The sequence below is a fragment of the Sus scrofa genome, chromosome 1 (genome assembly GCF_054392235.1).
Source record: "Sus scrofa isolate SSC_HxYL_T2T_F1_AM1 chromosome 1, Sscrofa_HxYL_maternal_Yorkshire_Landrace_v2.0, whole genome shotgun sequence".
Taxonomy (NCBI): domain Eukaryota; kingdom Metazoa; phylum Chordata; class Mammalia; order Artiodactyla; family Suidae; genus Sus; species Sus scrofa.
This window is the reverse complement of record NC_139383.1, coordinates 820,650-826,914: the sequence shown is the minus strand read 5'-3', so window position 1 is coordinate 826,914 and position 6,265 is coordinate 820,650. Positions and strand designations below refer to the sequence as shown.

Here is a 6,265-nt window from a genome sequence, read left to right as displayed (position 1 = left end):
AGGTACTTGAGGCCAAACCAAGGTGTAATCTCTTTCAAGGGACGAACGCAGAGCCAGGGAATCGTGATCCCAGGCGTGTGAGTGGCGCAGGGACGGTGCGTGGCCGTCGCCCCGGCCTGGAGTTCCCACATTCTTTCCTCGCAGCCTCCTGCCATTTGAACTTGGGTAGAGCAGCATTACAGCCACAGAGGTAGGATCTGAGCCGCATCTTTGACCTATACCACAGCTCATGGCCATGCTGGATCCTTACCCACTGGGCAAGGACAGGGACCAAACCCACATCTTCATGGATACTAGTCAGATCCGTGTCGGGTGTGCCACAGTGGGAACTCCCTGCATTTCTGAGCCTCCCTTCAGCTGATGACCTGTCCCCAAGTTCAGCCACGGCCATGCCTGGACTCACGACCCCACATTCATCCCAAAGGTCCCTCCGGGAGGATCAGGTGAGGATGCGGGTAAGAAGCACCCTGGGACCACACTGGGGAATAATTCAGTGTGAGACCCCACCCGTGGTTTATAGCACAATCTTTTAAATGCAAGTTTATGTTAAGATACTAAAGGAATTATAAACAAAATAATTGGTTTTGGTCAAGGAATTCTAGTAACATCCAATTCCTTTAAGTATGATAAAGGGATTTTTGCCTCAAAGAAACACATGCATCAGAGAACTCCAAAATTCTTAAATGACACAATAGATTACTCTAAATTTACTATTAGAATAATAGAGTCCTACTACATGCTCCCTAAATCTCCAAATATTAAAAAAAACCCACATGTTACATAAATCACAATAAAAGAAAACCGAGCATGTGCTCCCAATATTACTTGCCTATTTCTTCAACTGGAGCACATGATGTTGGTTTAGAAGGACACACATCATGTTTTATCTGAAATCTCCTCAATCAGGCAAGAGTTCAACATTGAGCAATGCAAGCAGAAAGCCACCAAATGCGAACTATGTAATCAGGAGGAGAGCATCCAGAACTCCACCCAGGCTTGTCTGAGCAGGGCCAGGAGTGGAGCTCCCTTCCCCGCAAAGCCTTCACCCCGGACACAGCTGGCAGCCGACCTCCTTGTCCTCCCTCAGACCCCAGAGCTTATCACCACGGAGGAATGATGAGAGCTGCGTGACTGCGCTGGAGCCGAAACCCAGGGGGAAGCGCATCCCGAGTGCGATCCACGCATAAAAGGTGAGGCGGTCGGGAGCCTGAGGGAAGCGTGGCCCTTCCCTCACCTCTGCCTTGGGACGTCCAGACGGGGCCAGGCAGCTCCACTGCCAATGCCTCTAGAATCTCCGGGAGCCACCCCCAAGTGCTCCTAATAAGTTCAGTTTCAGCCACCAAGGGAAGTCGGCCTCTTCCTCCCTCCTGCTTTGCATAGCACTGGCTCCGGGGACCCTGGAGCCAGTGGGAACCCACCTCCCTCTGAGCACAGCAGGCCCAGCAGCCATGAGCGGAGTCCCCGCAGGAGCAGAGAACCGCTCGTGTGCCCAAGGGTCGGGGGGCGCTGCTCTCTGTCTGTCTCTGGACTTGCTGAGGACACAGCCCTTCTCTGCTGACCCCAGAGGTGCCCACGAAGCAAGCACCTCCTGCAAGCAATTCCTGCAAGGAAGGGTCCTGTTCCCAGGAGGCGCCACGGTCCCCAGACCCCGGACGTCTGCAGCTCTCCTCGGAGTTCTGGATCCTAGGAGGCGCTGCAGTCTGAGTGCAAGCTAGAGACCACCCCCCGCCGCCCTGCACCTGCCCCACAGGTGAAGGCAGCCCCTGAGCCCAGTGTGGAGGCAGCTGCCTGGTCAGGTGTGAGCCACCCAGAGAGGTGGGCCCTCCTCCCTGCTCCCCTTCACCTGCGAGGCTTCCGGAAGATGCATCATCGGCAGGAGTCCTTTCGGCTGACAACCAGGCCTCTTCGACCACAAGCCCCTGCAGGAAAAGTGGACTCTGGGAAAGTTTCAGAGACAGAGAGCGCCCAGACACTGCCCCACTTTTAAAAATTGTTTTAACTATGAACTTCTAACATTCGGCCACCAATAGTATCTGTTTGCACACATGCCGTTCTTATCTGCGGCCCGACAGCTTTGCAAAACCGAGACGCAATAATCCATTTGAAGATATGGTCACATTTATGTCAGTTCTCCTCACACACAAACACTTATCCTGCCTCTTAGAGCTCTTCATTTCCAGCACGACTCCCATTTCCATGGATGTTTTATAAGGTTTCAGAAGGATGAGTGTCTACCCCAAGCCTGAAGAGCGTGGACGGCCGAGCTCCTGGCAAAGGCCGGACACGACACGTATGCGTGTTACACACACTGTTGCAGCAGCTACCGCGGATACCGGCTCCAAACACATACCCTGCAGGTAAGCCAATCAATAGCCTGTTGCGAGTAAAGGCATGTAAAGCATCTCAACATTGAAAAATTCCACCCACTACTTCACCTGCCAACTGCAGAGACCTCCACTTAGGGTGACTGCCTTCCACCCAGTCTGCAGAGCACCAGTGGCTCACAGGGAAACTGCAAGAATCAGGGCCACGGTCACTGGGTGAAAACAGCGCAAGCCGGGTGCAGCCAGTGTTAACAGCTAATACAGCCCCATCCTTCCTCATGGTAATTATCCTGAAACAGGAAGGACAAACACTGCTGATTTGTTTTCTACTGACTTCTGGTTTTTAAGATGCGCAGCCAAGAACATAAACACCCTCTGAGTCCTGATCGGTGCCTAAGTCAGAAACTCATGCTCTTCCTATATGCCCTGCTGACCACACCCAGAGCGAAGCACATCCCAAGGGTACTTTTTTCCCTAAATACCTCGTTTTCCCTTATTGCCCCTGTCTAATTCTGATCCTAATAGCCTCTATCCCAGATGTGGAGATGGATTTGCCATGAAGCTCAAAAAGTTTAAGCTTTAAGATTTCTTGGGGTTCCCACTGTGGCTCAGCAGAAACGAATCCAACTAGTATCTGTGAAGCTGAGGATCTGATCCCTGGCCTTGCTCAGTGGGTTAAGGATCCACCATTGCTCTGGCTGTGGGGTAGGCTGGCACTGAAGCTCTGATTTGACCCCTAGCCTGGGAACTTCCATATGCCACAGTGCGCCCTAAAAAGGAAAAAAAAAAATTCTCACCTGGGGTGTGAGTGTGTGTGTGTGCATTTCACTGGCAAAGGTAAGCTATTTCCACCACGAATCCCTAGGACCCTCTATCTTCACCCCTCTGTGCTGGGTGGCACTGGACTGACCCTGGGCCTTGTCGGGCATCACTCTCAAGGGTCTGGATGGGGGGCCCCTAGCTTTGGCTTGGTGGGACGTATGCGTGGTCTCCGGGCATTTCCGGGTGTGGCGAGTCATTGCTCTGGAGCAGGAAGGGCCTCCAAGAGTATTCCTGCGTCTTCCTGCACTGACACCTACACGCTCACTCCTTGATTTCGTGCTCGTGGTTTTAACTCTTTCCTTTTAAGAGGGCCCGTTAAACCACACAAGTTTTAGGCTTCACCAAACCTGGGCCTGCGTGGCCAGGACCACTGCCGGAGCCTCCCGACTGGCCCGCTGGTCTCCTGGCCTGGACCTCCCCACCTCTACGTCCAGAGCCACTTCTAAAGCGCACACCAGCCCCGCCATCTTTCAGAGCCGCTTAGAATCCTCCCCTTGTTTCCTGTCTGCACTGCTTACCTGGTGTACAAACTCCTATTGGATCTTGTTTCGACCTTTATTCTGTGCTGCTTCCTCTTCCTCTTCAACACCCTCCATCCAGGTAACCCCCCCCAACAGTGAACAGCCTCCCCATCTTAGCCCACTTCTCTCCTCGGTCTTAAGAAACGGAAGAATCCTGAGGTCTGGGGGCCACTCACTAGACCAGAGGCCCCTGAGTCTAAAAAAGTGCCTCTGGCCTTTCCTAGAATCCAGCTCAGTATCTGTCTCTCTCAACTCCCGTGTCTCTGTGCCCACCGTCCCTGGCACCTGAGAGCCGGCCTGGGTGGCATATTCAGGCAGAGGAACTAAACAGATGGTGATGCAGCTGAAGAGTCTTCAAGGAAGGAAACCAAGAGGTAAGTCGTATTTCTCTCTGGGCTTGTTCACGGCATGGCCCTGCACTGCCTTTCCAGACCCGGGACACAGCAGCCTCAGCCACGTTCAGAGTGTCCGGATCTGGATGACAAATGACACAAGCACCCGACTCACACGCCGCCAATTACACACACAGAGTTCACAACGGAAACAGGGACGCCTCCGTGACATCAACACCACTGCTGTCATCGTCACCGGTAATCTGAGCGTGGACACGCACTTAATTCCACAAAAGCAGCGGCCTAAGAAACCTCAGCAGGAAGGAATGCCTAAGAAATAGAGTGGCGGAATTCAGAAATGTAGTCATTTTGGCCCCAGGAAGGACGCATTAACCCCTGAGCTGGGGCAAGTTCGGACCATCCCCTCAGAGGCCGTAATTATAATCCTTTCAGCTGTATGACGAAGAGCCAAAGCTGTAGCTGTGACACAGAGGAAAACCATGTCATTTTTCCTGCATTTACCCTTCAACTAAGAAGTAAAGGAAAATCAGGAGCAGCCACGTAAAATCACCATCACGGAGTAACCACGAGGGCCTGTGGGCTGTGCTCTGCCGCGTGGATCGCGGTACGTTTTCCGGTTATTAAGCATGACCGTCATACGGACAGAAGCCATAGGTTGGGGCGAAGCCAGTCCTTTCATTTCTCCCAGCGCTTGTCATCCAGCCCAACCACAGGCTCCATGAGCTCACCCGGATGGCAACTAGTTCTCTCTGCTCCCACTCCACGGCTATACCTCACCTCCCACATATTCGCTTCTCCAACGACAGACGGTTAATGCCACACACAAAAGCACCACATCTTATCAAATGTCTGAACATCTGACCAAAAATAAAAGTGCTTTCCCTAAACATTCCAGCTCTGCCGTTAACATGGATAACCACTACGAAAGAAGAGGGAGGCCTGGCACAGACACAGGTCCCCACGCAGAGGGGCCACCCCGAGAGGGAACCGGCTTCTGACTGTGATAGTCCTGCCGCCCCGTCCTCTTTCCCAAATGCCGAAGAGGCGGCACTTCCACGGGGAGAACACAGTATGCAGATGCTGACCAGCACTGGACGGAGGAGCAAAGACAGACTCTCATTTAAGACGTAACTGAGGGCCTGTGCCAGCTGCCAGGAGAAATAAAACTAAGAACACATGATTCCTACCATCTACGAGTTTATTTCCATTTGGATAGATTTGAACAAGTATACAAATTATTATACAGCAAACCACAATATAAATACCTTAAAGAAAACTAAAAACTCCTTCAAAGGAATACTTTAGACAAATTTATGTTCCTCAAGATATTAGGGAAGGAAAAAAGTACACGGATGTGCCCCTTGCTAAGAAAACCAGAGATGCAGAATTCAAAAGTACACTAACAGAAGTGGCAGCCGGAACGGCCCAGGTGGAACCGATGAGGGTCATGGCTGTCGGGACAAACCTGTGACTTGCTGACTCCAGGGACAGGCGCACTTGCAGAGAAGCCAGCGGAAACATGCTACATCCACAAGAGATACAGCACACAGCTGACGTGCACGTACCATCACCGTACACTCAGCCATCTCCTGGCTCTACTGGCCAAGACGACCTGGAAGCAGTGGCACCCCAGTAGCAAGAAGCACACCCAGTGCCCAGGTCTTGGTTTCTAAACCCCGTTCTCTAGGAAGAGCCACCAGGGCTCCTTGGAGAACTGTCTGATTCTAAAACTGACTGAGGCAGGAAGTATACGAGGTAAGCCTGGAGCTTCTTATGATGTCAGAAGGTGAGAAAGTGGGCAGGTCAATGGGGCCCAGGAGCCAACTGAAGGAGCCCCCGGTGGTCCAAGCCAGGACAGTTTAAGCAACAAAATTAAGTCATGTTGGCAACCTGGGGCATAAAATAAATGTCCGTGAGTCCACACTGATATAAACCCAGGACGGAATAAACAAACAAATGGGGGCGAGTAGACAAATCTGTGCACAAGAATTCCAGGTAATTTGTGAAGACGGTCCCCTAAGTGTGGCTGTTCAGAGTGACCCCTTCCTAAAAGGACAGTGTGCAAAGAGACGGGAGTAACGTGTTCGTCCTTCAGCCTCACAAGCCCGTGGAGGCCGAACAGCAGGCGCCTGACCCCAAGCACCTCCTTCCTCGCACTGACTTCTCAGTGACTCAGGGGGGAAGCGACCTTGACTCATTGCAGCTTCGGGGGAGATCATGTTTGTGAAAAGATAGCAAGTGCACA

General features: G+C 52.1%; 1 long non-coding RNA gene across 1 annotated transcript; it reads left to right on the top strand.

Moving 5' to 3' along the window:
- The first annotated feature begins 1,044 nt into the window (after nt 1-1,044).
- On the top strand, nt 1,045-5,303 carry LOC146405849 (uncharacterized). Its single transcript, XR_014843310.1, has 3 exons — nt 1,045-2,357; nt 3,892-4,041; nt 4,197-5,303. It is a non-coding gene; the product is annotated as an uncharacterized LOC146405849 (long non-coding RNA).
- The last annotated feature ends 962 nt before the right edge of the window (nt 5,304-6,265 follow it).